Source organism: Amblyomma americanum, chromosome 1, assembly GCF_052857255.1.
Source record: "Amblyomma americanum isolate KBUSLIRL-KWMA chromosome 1, ASM5285725v1, whole genome shotgun sequence".
Lineage (NCBI taxonomy): Eukaryota > Metazoa > Arthropoda > Arachnida > Ixodida > Ixodidae > Amblyomma > Amblyomma americanum.
The window spans coordinates 48527228-48543833 of NC_135497.1; the positions used below are offsets into that span (position 1 = coordinate 48527228).

At 47.3% G+C, this 16606-nt stretch overlaps 1 pseudogene; it reads left to right on the forward strand.

Annotated features, from left to right (window-relative positions):
* The first annotated feature begins 491 nt into the window (after positions 1-491).
* Positions 492-11354, forward strand: LOC144132656 (uncharacterized; annotated as a pseudogene).
* Positions 11355-16606: the final 5252 nt, after the last annotated feature.

The window sequence follows — 16606 nt, forward strand, 5'->3', positions numbered from 1 at the left end:
TCACAGCCGTATGAGGAGTGTTATCTTCCTTCATCACGAAATCGTCGTCTCCAACATACGCACCACTTTATTCAAATTTGTCGCCCTTCCAGAAAAATTTTAACTTATATAAAGATGTCATTTATAGAAGATTTTTACCGTCGCATCAGTTTCCTTGTAACGAAGGTCTCCTGCGTGATAACCTGTAGTGATAAGTGGACCAAACTAATTTAAAGTATTTTGCGTGTAAGCTTATGCAGTGTAATATAATAATTTCACACAGGTTTTGGAGGCACATATATTGCCCGAGGAAAATATCAAGCCTGAGGAGGTAATGTTTGTTGTAAAATAGGGAGATTCGTCGTATAGCCAGTAGTCGGCTCGGCTACTGTTACCGCCACCATGTTGAATGCACTAAATCCTTTGCACCACGACTAATCAGTTCAGCAAGTAGAAAAGAGCACACGCGCACATAGTGCCTTACAGGGCTTGCTTCCTTTGTCGCAGAGCGCACACGAGCGACCATGGCGGCCCTGGGACGAGCCGGCCTGTTGCTGCTGGCCAGCGCGGTGGTGGTGGGCTGCGGCCAGGCCAGCGGCACTGACGACGGTGCCGCGCCCATCGGAGTGGGGCCTGCGGGGGCCGAGCGCCAGCACCGCGGATTCCAGCAGCTGCGCCTCTCGACGGCGCGGGGCTTCGGCAAGCGCGGCGCGCTGCCCGCTATAGCCGCCCTGCTCGGACACCACGTGGCCCTGCACCGGCTGCCCGCTGCGCAGCAGCCCCTGTAAGACTCGCCTTTAGTTCGGCCGCTGTCGCCTCGGGTCCTGTGAGGCGAAATGAGCAGAAGCTCGAGTCACGGACGTCGAGATTGGAGCGCCCTGCAGACAGACAAGCTCGCTCGCCTACATGTCTTTTAGCACTCGACCAGATTCCATTAGCCAGCCATTGTGCTTCCAGAGCGGTCATTTTTGTCAGGCCTTCTTTCGTACTGATTGAATTTCTGCAGCCGCAACCCGTCCATGGCTGTTGCGATGCCTGCCGAAGCCTGCCGCTGCGTGTTGCGTTAAGGCAGCGGAAAAGCATTGAAGGACACTACTCGGGGCACCGGAGTCTCATATGAGTGTCGGTCCCAGCGGCCTCCGACTCAAACCTAGCGCTATATTTTCGCGGCGCACACGCGAGAAAAAAATGTCTCAGGGGACATAATTCATAACAGGGGACATAGCAAGGGACATAACTCACTAGCAGTTCGAATAGAGTGATCGACAAATCGATTACCGAGGTGAAATCATTCTTAGGTATGAAAACTGACAAGCTTGAAAGGCAGGGTAAAGTAGCCGTTTACTCTAAGCTAGTTTTCTTTCCTCAAGCTCAGTCAATCAATTCAACAGCATTTCACTTTGGCCGCGTCGGACCGCATTCGGTTCGGTTCGAACGCACTCTTTCAGAGAACAGAATGCAGGAAAAAATGTTCAGTCGAGCCCGGATATATCCAATACAGATATTTAGTATTATTCGCTGTACCGAACAGACAAATTATTCGCTTGAAAATCGTGTGTAAAGGTATAGGAAAGTCGCGCATCATATTTACCTCTAATTTCTTCGGTCACTCATTATATTGAACGGCGAACCGCGCCCCTGCACGTGGCGCTTCTCCTAAAGATCCTCTTCGATCACTTTTTTTTTCCGCGCGTGGGAACGAGTCGGCTGCGGGTCCTTGGGCACCTGCCTACTGCTGTGAAAGTGTCAAGGTGAAATGAAGGCGGAGGGGTAGAGGGTGGCTTTCGGCCTCTAGTACTCCTTTTCAACGCCTGATCACGTCCATGCGGTGATGCTTAATGCCTAATGCCTAGCAGCGCCACTCGCCTTGCGTGCTTCCCTGTCATCGCTAACGAAGGCGTTGCGGAATCAACTGCACCTTAATTTTAACGAACGATTATTCTATATACAGTGTACTGGTGGCATGATTAGACATCTTATACGCAATTCCAAACAACTGTCCTCTGCGGCTTAGATGCGAAGCAGGTTATGCAGGTGCGCTGCCAGTACAACGGCGGGCAGCGCGTCACTGCAAGGAGCGCTTTACTAGCGTTGGTGCAATGTACTCTTGCTTCTAGTCTGCAGATCAGCTTATCTATTGCCACCTTTTAAATATCGAAGTATTAATACATCGAAAGATATTGCGGTCCCCTTCGAGATCGATTGAGCAGAGTTCGACTGTATAAAAATTCAGTTTCAATTCGTTGCAGACATTTTTTGACATCAACTCTTTTCGCTAGTTTCAAGACTAGGCAACGACGGTTGGGATAGCAAACTTTTCAAACTGTTTTGTGCACAGAGTACACGTCAATCGAGCAAAGTGTCAGCGTTATACAGCACTTGCGACTTGATTGGTTTCGTCGCAAAATCTGGTCCTTATTTTCTCAAATAAAATCTATCAAGCGTCTTTGTGGACGTCACTCTCTTACCATATAAAACGAATCCGCCTTTTGTTGTCGTCGTGCTTCTGGTGCTACTTCGCCAGGATTATAACCAACTCGCTTATTTTGCGACCCGGATTAAGAATGCTCTTCAAGGAAAATGTTACAGTGGCGCATGCGAACACAGAATTAATATTCCTTTTTTTTCGGCTACTTCTGACCCCATATTGCTGCTCACCCACAACTTGTTGCCCACAGAATCAAGAAAGGTTTTCGTAACATGAAGATCTCGACGGCGAGGGGATTGGGAAAGCGCGCTGACCCTGACACTACGTCTTTGCTAGACAACGACGACTTCGATCCAATGGATTACAAGTAAGAACGAATAATGTGGTCAGCGTGGCAGTGTGGGACCCTTAAAGCTTGATATGTACAAGAAATATAAACCGGTGTTTTTCTCCCGACAGTCTACTCGAGTAACAGAGTGAGCACCAGTTTTGCGCAAATTTTCGCCTTCTTGATATCTAGCTTACCCGCAAAGCTACATTTACTGCAACAGTGCACGCTTTACACGCAGCTGTGAATATTCAAGGTCCCGAATCTGGTGCTATATCAGAGGTTGTTTATCTGGGTTCCAGATAGTGTCAGGACTCTGCAGGGCGGATGTCCTCTTTAATTTTGCTAGGACGAAATGCGGTGCCAACCAGATAACGTTACTGTGTAGAGCATGGTCTCAGTGCCGCTGACACATTACTCTCGGCCTTTTAATATGCGTGTGGTTTCATTTTCAACAGGCGGGAAAAATTTCTCGGCACCTCTTAAAATACTTTCTGATAATATGTTCAGGAGGCAACAAGGTAAAGAACGGAAAAGAAAATCGGCGCTTCCTAGACTTTATTTAGTTTCGGTGGTTCTTAGAAAATAGAAAGTTTAACGGGGTGTTGAAAGCAAACCGCTGTGCCGAGTTCTTAACTCATCTCGACTCACGCGCGGCGTGAAACGTTTATTGCCAGATAAGGCGAAACCTGCAGTAATCACCAGTGCATCTAACGAGGGCTGTCGAAAATCTAATACACATCAGGAGTTTGGGACCCTGACTAAACTTACGTCGTAGCTTGTCCTTGTCACATTGAGTCTTTGTTCTTGCCTTGAGTCCTTGTCACAAAGGGATCCTAATATACGCTCCAGCTTTCTTTCTCTCTCTCTCTCTCTCTCTTTCTTTATTTCTTTTGGTATTTCCCCAAGCAACACAAGTAATTGGCCCAACATTAGAACTGTATTGGCAAAGCTGTCCCTACAAATAACCAGGGTGGGACCATCCTGTTGCAATATTGGTCCAATGGCCTGTGCTGCTTGAGTCTGCCTTTTTTTTCTTTCTTTCCTTCTTTCTTTCTTGCTTCCTTTCTTTCTTTTTTTCTGAAATGACTATTATGAAAAAACTGAAATGATATTATAAAAACTTTATGCTCAGAACGACATTACTCGTGCTTAATATCACGCAGAAATAAGAAATTTAATTATATGCTATTTACGCAGGAACATACGTCGCTTTGCCGAAATAGCTGTTTGTCCGTACCTCTACGAGCCAAATGCCTCTGCCGCAAAAGCGTTTCCTTGATTTCAGTTCAAACAGGCACCATTTTAATTCATGGTGTTATGAAATGAGAATAATAATCAGTTTTTGGGAAAGAAAAAGATTTTATCATTTCTAGGTGGACATAATAACCACGCCGTGAAGAAAGGAGGAAGTGAAGAAACAAGAGACGCATACACCCGTGGTGGAGGGCTCCGGTTCAATTTCGACCGCCTGGGTTTCTGTAATGGTTCTACGAGCACTTACTTTTTGTAGATTTATCAGAAATATTGAAAACGGAGCTAGAAAACCACAACACAAATTATAAGGACAGCACGCGAGTTCTAGCCTTGAAACTCTAATGAGCAGGCCGGTTCGCTAATATTCAGTGTTGCCCCAAAAAGTAGCATTTCTCCACAGTAAGAAACAAAGAAAAAATAAGGGCACAATGAGAGGTTGCATCGGATCCTGTCGTCTCTTACCATATTAATCATTACTGCAACTTCTCGTCTAACTCCGTGCGTGTTTTAGAATTGGGACTCAGGTTAACCGAAAATTCGACGAAAGCATCGAACCTGGAAGGCGGGAACGTTCACCATCCCACCCTGTGGTTCGGCAGCCGGACAGAATTACTTATGAACGTCCTTGCCAGACGGCACACGATTTCCGGTGCGTAGAAAAGTTGCACTCCCAAGAAACTGATTTTCTCAGTAGCGTGTAGACAACAGCAGTTAAAAGGACATACCAGGAATTCACAAACAACCCCTTGTTCACAAACATTCCTTACAGTTATCGTTTGCCTCCTACTATTTATTGCAGCCTCGGAGCGTTCCAGAGAGAAGCTTAGTACTCATTCGTGATTATTTCCCTGTTTTATTACTATCAAAAGGAAGAGGTCCTTGAAGTATCTCGAACTTCCTTACTGCCTTCCTTGTTCCCAAAATGGCAGTCGATGATTGTCTCTTCTTGAGGTCGGTCGATTTCTTGGCAAGCAATAAAGAAATGTTTAGTGCTGCCATGCAAACTTATCAATTTCAGGACAGATTTGCTACCTGTCTCGAGCATTTGCTTTCCCACTGGCTCGCACTTCACGAGATACCGCTGCGCTTGTCTGCGTGTCTTCAGATGGTAGTATGGGGCTCCTTGCCGAAACATGACAGGATGCGGGCGTACTAATAAGGCATTCTTTGAATTTACATGCACGCTGTAATTAGGCGCGCTTGATGTGAGGCAACAAGATGTTTAGAGGGATTCGCTCTTCTTATTTTGTCCAGGAGTAAAAGGGACATCCGAAGGATCAGCTTATCTACGGCCAGAGGATTCGGCAAGAGATTAAGCTCCGGCTCATCTGACGTGTCCTACCAACCTGCTGCGTAAGCGACGCTCGAGTTTCCGGCGTTTATTGTGTAACATTAAAATATTTTTTTTTGAATAACCACCTTATATTCTTTAAAGAAATTAAAATTATTGTACAACAGTCACTTCTAAGCACAGCATTTATTTAAATGGCAGGTATGCAAAACATTCAAACCACACCAGCCTGAAATGTAATCCATGTTCTCAAATAATGAGAATGTCAACTGCTGTGTTCACACTAGGAAATGCTGAGAACGCATTTTGAAAATTCAGAATCCCTACTCGCACAGTGCCACAAAGCTACACTTTAGCACCAAATCTCTGCCTTTTAAAGGAACGCAGACACAAACTTTCGAACGCAAGCAAACGGTGTATTTGCTTCATGGACGTAACGAGATGCCTTCTAGCAAGTTTCACTCGAAGGCATTGAGTCGCACATACAAAAAAATTAATGGGATTTTGAATGTTGTCCGAGGAGCCGCTTGGCATTTCCAGCCCATCTTGTGACGCCAAGGTGCACTTGCCCCAATTATTGTGACGTCACCGAGCACATTGGTTCACAGGAACAGCCAGTGCTTGCCGGCAAAGGCAACGTCATCACAAATGTGGTAGTCCAGGTTAGCCGCTCCACCGTGAGCACTGGCACCGACCGAGACCATAACTTCCGGTATAAAACAGTGTGTAAATCATTGTTCACGCTTCGGAATGATGTTCTGTGCTCATACTCATGATCACTAGACCCCTAGACCTCTTTCGGTTCGAAAAAACGGACACCTTAAAACTTTGTGTCTGCACCCCTTTAACCTTTAACTTGTGCCCAACGACACAGTAAAAAAGTGCTACACAGGATAATTCGCCGACGTGGCGCACCTCATACACAAAATTAGCGATGAAATTTGAAGTACGACATCAGGTGACGTGTTTGTGTATCTCTCTTTACCTGTCGCCTGCGCACGAAGGTGCCAAGGTGAAACGTGTGAAAGGCAACAGATCTCGGGAGGCTTCGTGCGCAAAAATGAGGTTCATGTGCTTTCGTGATGCGCGTCTCGCAGGCAGCCAGCCGCCACTTGGCTAGCAGAGGAGGTGGCCAAGGCAGACTTGAATGGTGAGTGTCCCAGAGATTCTTCACCAAACTTTGTTTGGTAAATTGTATGGTATAAATATAAACAAAATGAAATGAAACTACTTTCCGCGTCATATTCCAAAAAAACAGCAGTACCGTACTGTGAACAACGAAAAATAAAAGAAAAGCTAGCCGTTGAGCTGAAGTGCTTGCACTCAAGCCTGTATAGCAGCGAGTATTCAGTCCCCTTGGTTTTCCCGTTTATTTTTTCGGGAATTTGGGAGTAAAATTCGGGGATATTTTTCGAGCTCAAAAAGAGAGGTGTTCAATTCTTGCCCAAATACTAATTGCGGGAAAATGTGAATACGTCCCAGGCAGGTGAGCAACCAATGCGTCGTATAGAACCTCATTTACCAAACCATGGCAAATCGCTTCAAAAATTACAATGACGTTATACATAAAACTCAATGGGCAGTACCAGCACCAAAAGGCGCTTCGGGTTTCTTGTAGTCCACAACGACTCGGAAACTAGCCTAGGGTACAATGTGGTAGGCGCTGGCGCCAGGCGAGGTTTTATTCTATCGGCTACGAACTCAGGGACTGCCGTAATAACGCGGTTCATCCGAAGGGAGCCCTTGAGAAAGGCTGCTGCTGGGAGCTGCACGAGATGCAAACGCATCAGCCAGCTTTTCATCAGACGTGAACTCCGAACCACGCCGGTCAGCGTTTTTGCACTGGTTTCTTACTCATATGAATAATACTTGTTTGCCTCAGAACCGCAATTAATAATCAGGGAACCAGAAATGCTATAAAACTCAAACTAAAATGTCCTACATAATTCTACAAGCCCTCCGAAAAATTACCATTGCCATTAACCCATTATATGCCGGGTGTCAGGATTCGCGACATGCCAACATTTACCATGTATTGATTTACTCATGGTTGAGTTGTGTTGAGTTGAGTGGTTGTAAACTACCGGTGGGATTAGCCTTGCAGTTGCTGCCGGCAATGGCTCCACCGTAGCGACACTTAAATAGAAATCACAGAAACGCTGTCCGCAAAAACCCAAATAGACACTCCCGAGGTCACCATGTGGAGGCCAAATCCGTGTCCTGCAGGTAAAGTAGAAGAAGGCGAGAAGCATCCCTTCTACTCGACTGGCTCCCGCGCGGGAAAACAATGTCCTGAAGAGAACTGTGAGGAACTCCTGCCTTCTTGAGGGATCCGAATAACACAGCCCGTTCCGCGTTGTACAAAGTACAGCACAAGAGGTAATGTTCTGTCACCACACACACCACACGTTGAACACAATGGTGACAACGCTAGGCCAGTCTTATACATCCACGCCGGCGTACGAGCAGAATCCGTGCGAACGCGGTGCAGCAAAGTGGCTTGGTACCTTTTGAAACCGTTGGTCACACATGGCTGATGAGGAGAGCTCCACAAAGAACTGAAGTGGCACAACACCACATCTCTGAACATTTGCTTGACTTCATGAGGGACTCCATGTACTGGAATCCTGGAGAGAGCTGTATGGGCGAGGTTGTCTGCTTTCTCGTTGCCTAAGACACCTATGTGCGAGGGCACCCATTGAAAGCGTATAGAGAAGCCTTTGCTATGTAGATTCTGCACCAAACGTAGGGATCTAAGACTCAACGCATCAATGGGGAACCCGTACTCTAACCTTTGAAGGGCAGATTTTGAATCCGCAATTATGACAGTAGGTTGAGGCGTACAACACCGTAGCTTCTTTAGAGCTGCCTCAATGGCAACGCTTTCGGCCATTGTGGATGACACGACTTTAGTAAAACGAACAGACCAATCATACTTCAAAAACGGAATATGAAAAGCAGCTGCACTAGATCCTCTGACCTTGTCCACAGAGCCGTCTGTAAAAATTTGAAGATGACTGGCATATTTGGTCTCAAGATGTTCCAGTACGAGTGAACGCATTGCCGCTAAAGGAGAATTCCGCTTAGCGCGAACGTGGGGAATTGTCAAGGAACAATCGAGGCTCGGAAAGGACCAAGGTGGCTTCAACGTCTTAGGTCGATCTCGAAGGTCGAGACCCAGAGAACGAAGAGTATTTAAAGCCAAGTACGCCCGGGACTCAGATCTCTTTCGAAGGCGCTGTAGAAGCGCTCTCCCGGCAACAGTCTCTCTGAGGCGGCCAATTTGCAGCAAAAGTCTTTGTGAAGCGGCTAGCCGAAGAGGTTTCGATTGAGACTCATACAGTACTGCATTGTTTGGAGCAGCCTGCGGAACGCCGAGAGCCCTCCTTAGTCCCATTCTGTGCAAAACCTCAAGGCGTTCCAGCTGCGATACCGAGGGGGAAATTAAAGGGAGCTGGTACATTATGCGACTTGTCACCAGGGCATCGTCAAGCCTCATCATTGAAGCAGGATGGTTTCCCCAGTGCTCACTAGCAACTCTCCGAAGCAAATTGAGACGCGAAGATAGTGAAGCCACAATCGAGTCCACAGCTCGTCGCCACTGTAGACGTGAGTCAATAGTGACGCCCAAAAAACGTATGTGGTTAACCTGACGAAGGCAAGACTGATCAAGGTCTATGCTCAGCCGCGCATACCGTCGTCCCCTACCTGGAAACAGGACGAAGCCAGATTTTTCCACCGAGAGAGTTAACCCAACACCTTGAAGGTAACTTTTAACTGAAAGCATGGCCTGTCGCGCTAATAGAGCTAAGCGTTTGTGTTGATATCCGGTTAACCAAAGACAAATGTCGTCTGCATATATCGACATATGGACATGCCTACAATGTTTTTGCACTTTTGCGGGAAGACCAGTCATGACAACATTAAAGAGCGTTGGGGACAGGACACTATCCTGAGGTACCCCTCGCGATACCGGCCTTTCGGAGCTCATTGTACTGCCTAACCGCACTCGAAATTTACGATCACTGAGAAATGAGTGAATGAACCGAGCTTTGACGCAGGTTTCGGTGTCAATATGTTCCCGGTAGGCAGTGCTTTTTAAATAAATGAATGACACCACTGCGAAGATATTGAGTGCAGGAAAACGAGGCACGCATTCACGAGCGTTAACCAGTGCTCAAAGGCAGTTAGGGATAAGAGTTAATAGAGAATGCCTAAATAATAATCGATTCGCTGATGACAATGGCTTAGTAAGTCACTCGGGTGATGAACTGCAAGGCATGATCAGTGACTTAGGCAATCAGAGTTGAACGGTGGGTCTAAAAATATACATGCAGAAAACCAAAGTAATGTTCAAGAGTACTGCAAGAGAACATCAGTTCACATTTGGCAGCAAGGTGCTGGAAGTGGTAAAGGAATACATCTACTTAGGGCAGGTAGTGACCGCTGATCTGAATCATGAGAGGGAAATAACTAGAAGGATAAGAATGCGTGGAGCGCATTTGGCAGGTTCTCTCATATCATGAAAAGCAGGTTACCAATATCCTTCAAGAGAAAAGTATACAACAGCTGTATCTTACCAGTTCTTACGTCAGGGCAGAAACGTAGAGGCTAACGAAAAGGATTCAGTTTATTTAAGAACAACGCAGCGAGCTATGAATCAGATCACGAATAGCAGGTTACCGATATACCTCAATAGAAAAGTGTACAACAGCTGTATCTTATCTTTAGTCACCCTACAGGGCAGAAGCGTGGAGGCTAACGAAAAGGGTTCAGCTTAAGTTAAGTACAACACAGCGATCCATGCAAAGAAAAATGATAGGTGTAACATTAAAAGAAAGGAAGAGGAAATAGTGGGTGAGGGAACAGCTGCAGGTTAATGACACCCCAGTCGAAATCAAGAGGAAGAAATGGGCTTAGGCAGGGCATGTAATGCGGAGGCAAGATAACCGCTGGTTTTTAAGGACAACAGACTGGATTCCAAGAGAAGGTAAGCGTAGCAGGGGCGGCAGAAAGTTAGATGGGGGGATGAGATTAGGAAGTTGGGCCACAGCTGGCACAGGACAGAGTTAATTGGAGAGACATGGAAGAGGCCTTTGTCCTGCAGTGGGCATTGTCAGGCTAATTATGATGATGACGACGACCATGATGATGATGATTGCCGAAAAAATAAGGCAAGGTTTGATTGACAAAATGTTGTTTATATTTGATTCGACTCTGCATGTTGCGTGTTTAGACGCCCTAAATGAACGTTTCTGTGAAAGGCTCGTTGCTTTCTGGTTTGTCTCTATCTTGCGGCATTCGGCACTTGCTCCTGTTTTTCTGTTCGAGGAAATGTACTGAATCATTGTGTTCGAGAATTCGTGCAGTTCATCCGCCGGATTATGAGCACTAGCAAAAAGCTGTTAAGGATCCGCTCGACTCAGGACGCGTGTTGCGCAAGATGACAGGGTTACAGTTATTGCCCTGTAACCACAGCGAAGGCGACAGCCCCGAGTGCATAGGAGCTTTACTAGGGGACCATAATGTGTGCAGCTGCAGCACCAGTGGGGACGTAAACGACTGCGAAAAATGCCGCTGATGGTCCCAGCTTGTTCTTTGCAGCAGTGGAAAAGCTCATATTGCCTCTGTAACGTGAAATCGACTGCACTGCAATCGCCAAATCAATTTCTGCTGCTGCAAGTTCGACCACCTCATTTATGTCTTTCTCTATCTCCTTTAAGAAAAGTATGATAATTACTAAGATGGCCTAATGCTGTATGCCGCCAATGCTGATTTCGTCTGCCACATTTGCAAGCTTAGTTTTTCTGTGTGGCTCCACTAGCTCGCATTTTGCAGTAAGTGTATTTTTTTTGTTTAGCTACTTGATTGTTTAAGTCTTTTCTCATTTTACCGGTTTCTCATGCTGTTCCTTCTTTCCTTTGCGTTTTCAGATGACGGCGCTGTGTATCAGGACACCTTCTAGACACTACTTACTTAAAAATATGATCGACACGTTCGAGCTGCGGGCATCGATTGTTCCTTTCTCGCCAGGCCTATAGGGCAAACTGTACTTACGCAAAATAAATTGTTGCACAAATGCACTGAATGCTGAGGGAAGACATCTTCACAGTTCTGAACACTATACGCTGTAGAGTTTACAACTCACTATAGTTGTCTACAATCCTTACTTTCAAATAAATATAGAGAATTGTTATCTCCACCGTCTGTGTTGAAATTGAGCGCATTAATTGATGTCTGCCGGATTCAACAGCCGAAGCTTCATATTCTTCCTAGCTCCTTTTCTTGGTTGCTTTCTTTCTACACTGAGCGAAACTCTGTAAAGGTTAAATTAGGAAATAGAAACGCTGCGATGGCTTATTGCGAAACCACGGTAAGTTTCAAATCTCATTTTTTTTTAAAAGCGCATTTAATCTGCAATGCAACGTCGGGATCGTGCTGAATCACTATGAGCGTCGTAACCCGCACGTAGACAACAGTCTAATTTTGCCGCCTTCAAGGCAGGTAAACCAAAAATCTCCGTGAAGCAGCTCTGCACTGCTGGGTGTTGTTGACCGGTCCTGAATTAAATATCAATGTAGGACACGAATAGTCTGGAAGTGTCGAAGTTCACAATTTATTCGCGCCAGGAGACAACAGAGGTTCTACCATTTCTAAATTTTTACAAAGTGTCGGAGGCCGCCTAAGCTCCCTCGAGAGCCGCGGCAGCTTTTTGTTATATTGATTTATGGGGTTTGAACATCCGAAAGCGACTCGGGCTATGAGGGACGCCGTAGAGAAGGCCTCCGGAAATTTCGACTTCCCGGGGTTCTTTAACGTGCACTGACATTTCGCCTCCATCGAAAATCGACCGCCGTGGTCGGGATTGAACCCGCCTTTCTTGTTTGACTTCAGACCCTTAGCTGTAGTTCATGAAAGGAATTCGAGAGCATACAGTGGCCATTGCCTATCCATCTTCGTGAGCTGTGGCCGTTGAGTCTATCGGATGGTCCTTCAAAAAATAGAGAGCTGTACCCGAAGTCTAGCGTTTTGGCCTTCTCGCGGGTGCGTTGTCTTCGGCGGAAGGTCTTAATATACAAGAGCTTCTGGACGTTCTTGCATGAGGCTATATATAGCCGTGTGGAGGCAGGCGCTAGTGTGCAGCTGACGGGGCTTCTTTCCAAATTCTGACGCTTTGCAGTTTGGCCCTTCACTCTGACAGCTTAAAGACCAATTCCCAGCCAAACTGAGAACGAATAGGGCAGTGGACTTACCATGCCAAAAACTGACGAAACAGTTTTGAAACTGCTCATAGATACCCTTCCGCCAAGCGACAAACGAATGCATATCTGCGCGTCTTCCATAGGCGTATACGTCCCTCGTATTTTCAACATTTCCGTTTGTATTTGTCAGTGAAGATGCACACACTAATGCGGAAATAAGCGACATCATGCACGAATCACTATATTGCTAAAACGTTTGCCCCACTTCACTCATGACGGGAAAAATTACGAGCCATCCCCAAGGTCTTCCTAGTTGTCGTACTTACTAAAGCAAGGGAGCGAGAAACCAGAATATCTTGCAGCTAAGACGTCTCAAAAGTGGCTTTAACTTGATATTTATCATGAGGTATCAATATTCTGCATAACTTTCGCGCACGTACTACACGCATTTTAAGTGGGAACGGCCTCTGAATTGCTACTAAGCCTACATATTGCCACTGCATCGAAGATGACGGCGCCTGAGAACACGATGCTTAAGGAAAAAAAATAAAGCCGCAACGCAGGGCTGTTGGAAATAATCCCATTACGCGCCTTTTCAGTAAGCCCTTCCCTGAGGATATTTCTTGCAGAAGTGACAATATGCAGTAATCGATCCCGCATTTTTGAAGGAATTTGGGGAATTTCCGAGCACTAAGCTTTAACTAATTACTCACCACGCTCTAATATGTAACCCGAACGTTTTAATATTTTACATGTGCGACCTTGAAGAAATTTTAACCAAACAAAACTCAAGCAGCTAAGCCTTTGTACGAGGTCAAAAAAAGACGCAGTGTTGTCAACAGGAAAAGTTTGTGGAAACAAACGTAAAAATTCTAAAGCCCATTTTACATGCCGACGTCGAGCAGCTAAGCGGCACGCCATAGTGGAAGGCTCCGGACAAATTTCAACCACCTGACAATCATTGTGCACCAAAACCTCGGCGCACGAGTATTTTAGCAGTTCGCCTCCATTAAAATTCAACCGCCGCGGCTGGGATCGAACCCGTATCCTCGTGCTCAGCAGCCAATCACTACAACCACTGAGCCATTGCGCATTCACGTCTAAGAGATTGTTCCAAGCGTACAGCAGCAAAAGATTGATGGAGGAGTTGAAGTGATCTGCCTCGGCGCAAATTCTAAGCACGAAAACTTTGCAGCTTGACCTCTTTCGTTCCAACCTACCTATAGCATAGTGATGTTTTCAAATGCTGGTTACTAAGGTATAGACGGACATTAGAGGGTGCAATCGAGTGCCGTGGGACGCAGTCGCGCGCAGCGTGCGTATGCAAGCGCAATATACCGTTTTATGTTCCCACCCGCTTTCCTATCCAAGTGGCGAATTCCCAAATCGTTAGGAATCGAGCGCGCTATTTGCAAGAACGTGTATATCGGTGCTAAAGTCTGATACAACTTAACGATGCAGTGTCAGAGGAGACCCCCCAACCAGAGCAGATGCTAGCATTCGTAGCAGCAGGGTGGTTGACCGTGCCGACGTGACAATAATTCGACCCCACTGGCTGGAGGGAAATCGATGAGTGGCGCTAACTCTGAGTCCGCCCTCGAAGCTACGCCATCTCGGAAGTACTGAAAGCGCCAAGAAAAGGAAAATGATCGGTGGTTTCTTCAGGTTCCATTGCGAAAGGCGCGCGCTACAGACAGTCCGCATCCCGATGCTTACGTCCCGCTTTACAGACGATTGTTACGCCGTACACTTGCAAGCGAAGGCTCCATCGAGCCAATCGCCCTGCAGGCTCTTTGAGGCTCGCCAGTCAGCTTAAGAAGTGGGGACCGCTGACAACACAGAAGAGTCTCCCAAAGAGGTACTGTCGGAGCTTGCTGATGGCCCATAATACTGTGAGACATTCTTTCTCAGCCGTATAACAGTTGGTCTACGAGCGCGCGCGTGTTCAGCTCGCGTAACCGATGAGCCGTTCTGCACCGTCCAGCCACTGTATCAGCACCGCACCGAGACCAACATTGCTGATATCAGTGTGGACTTCCGTTGCAACGCGTTCATCGAAGTGACCGAATATCGGAGTATTTTGTAGACGGCTGCGAAGCTCCAGGAATGCGGGCTCTTGTTCGCTTTGTCACAGGAAAGACGTGTCGTCCCGAGTGAGTGAGGCTAACGGTTCAGTAATTCTCGACAAATCTTGAATACAGCGTCTCTAATAGCACAGACCTGAGAATCGCCGAACGGCCTTCGGGTCAGTAGACCGCGGAAAACCAGAGACGGCAGCGGTCTATTCAGGGTCTGGCCGAACACCCTGGGTGCTGACAACATGAGGGAGAGAGCACACTTACATAAAGCCAAAATGACATTTCTCTGGTTTGACTGGGAGCTGTGGCCCTTTGAGAGCCTGTAGCAAAGTACGCATACGCTACACGTATTGGTGACAGGCGGTACAAAATATAACGACATCGTCCTGGTAGGCCATACAAGACTGCCGCATAGAACGGTATCCACCATGCGTTGGAACGTGGCCGGCGCTGAGCACTGACCAAAACGGAACACCTTAAACTCGTACAGGCCGTCTTCCAAGAAAGCCACGAAAGCCGTCTTCTCTCGGTATCTCTAGTCCACCTCTGTTAGCCAGTATCCACTTTTGAGATCTAGTGACGGCAAGTATCTGGCATCCCGCAGTCGGTAAAGTGCGTCGTTGATTCTGAACAGCGGGTAAACATCCTCTTTGGTGAAGTGATTAAGTTTCTTGTCATCAATACAGAAAATCAAGGTACTGTCCTTTTTGTCAATAGCCATCGGCGATGCCCACGTGCTTGCAGACGGCTGAATGGCATCGTCGCGAAGCACTTCAGCAACCAGATTCTTAACGGCTGCTCGTCTCGTCGGGGAAGCATGGTACTGGTGGTGGCAGGCGAGTCGCGTAGCCTCACCGGTGGCAATAGGGTGCTTGTAGGACGACCTTAAAGAACAGGTGAAGGAGTCTGCAAAATCTGCTAACAGGTCGGACAACATATCCTTCTAAACTGATGGAAAGTCGGGGTTTATTTTCACGGACTGAAGACAGTAGCGTGGACCAGCATCGGCGTGAGGGGTTCCCCCGCGGTGCATGAACCTGGAAACCCACAAGCGTCTCTAAAGAAGGTGACAGCCGTGCCTTTGACGAGGTGCTGAAATTCGTTTGTAAAGTTTATGAGGAGGAGGTTGGTGGAGCCATCACGTAGTTGGTTGAGGCCTCGGGCAAGTGAAAGTCCCCTCTCATGCTGCAGAGGAATAGGGCCGTCCGACAGGCCCTCGTAGTCGGGAATAAGTCGGGTCGCCCATGTACAAGGATGCTGCATCGTGGTGGCACCTCGACGTCGTTCTCGAAAATACGCAGAGCGTTGCTTCTGGGATCTCAGGTGTCAAATCGAGCCACGGCCCGATTGGACTAGAACGCCACCCGCACGTCCTGAAAACCAATTACAGCACCGTCTGCCTGCATGAAATCGATATCCAGGGTCAAGTCTCTGGAACACTCGGCAATTACAACAAAGTCGCCGACGTACTTGAAACTCCGGATGCCGACTCATGCTGTGCACTTGCCCAAAGGAGGAAGTACGTAGCACCAAACAGTGCAAACGTGGATCCTTGTCCCCGGTATAAGAACTATTTTAATTTCTCGGGTGAATGCACTGCTCGTTACGCAATAATTAGCACCGGTATCAAGTAGCGCGGTCACCTCACCACCTTATTGCCAAACGCAAATCGGAAGCAGCGTATCGGATACTTTCATTGCCGGACTTCATCAAGGTATCGTCAACTCGGAGGTTTCCCGATGGAGAATCTTGGCATGTCCCGATGTCAGCGGCCTTCCTCCAGAGGTCGTGGGTATGTTTTTCCAGTTGGGGCTCGAGGAATGATGGCCAGCGGATCTGTTCGGGCGGCCGGGCTTAGCGAACGGTAACGAAGTGGCCAAGACGAACGGTACACGCGGCGCCCGGAGTAGACAGGGTTTTAGCGCGCCCAGAGATGCTGTTCAGCCTCATGTGGCCGCTTGATGTTCCAGGGAAAGAGACAGGGTGCGTCGGGTCTGAAACGGCGAAGGTGACCGGCCTCCTCCTAGTGGCACCAAAGGGGCC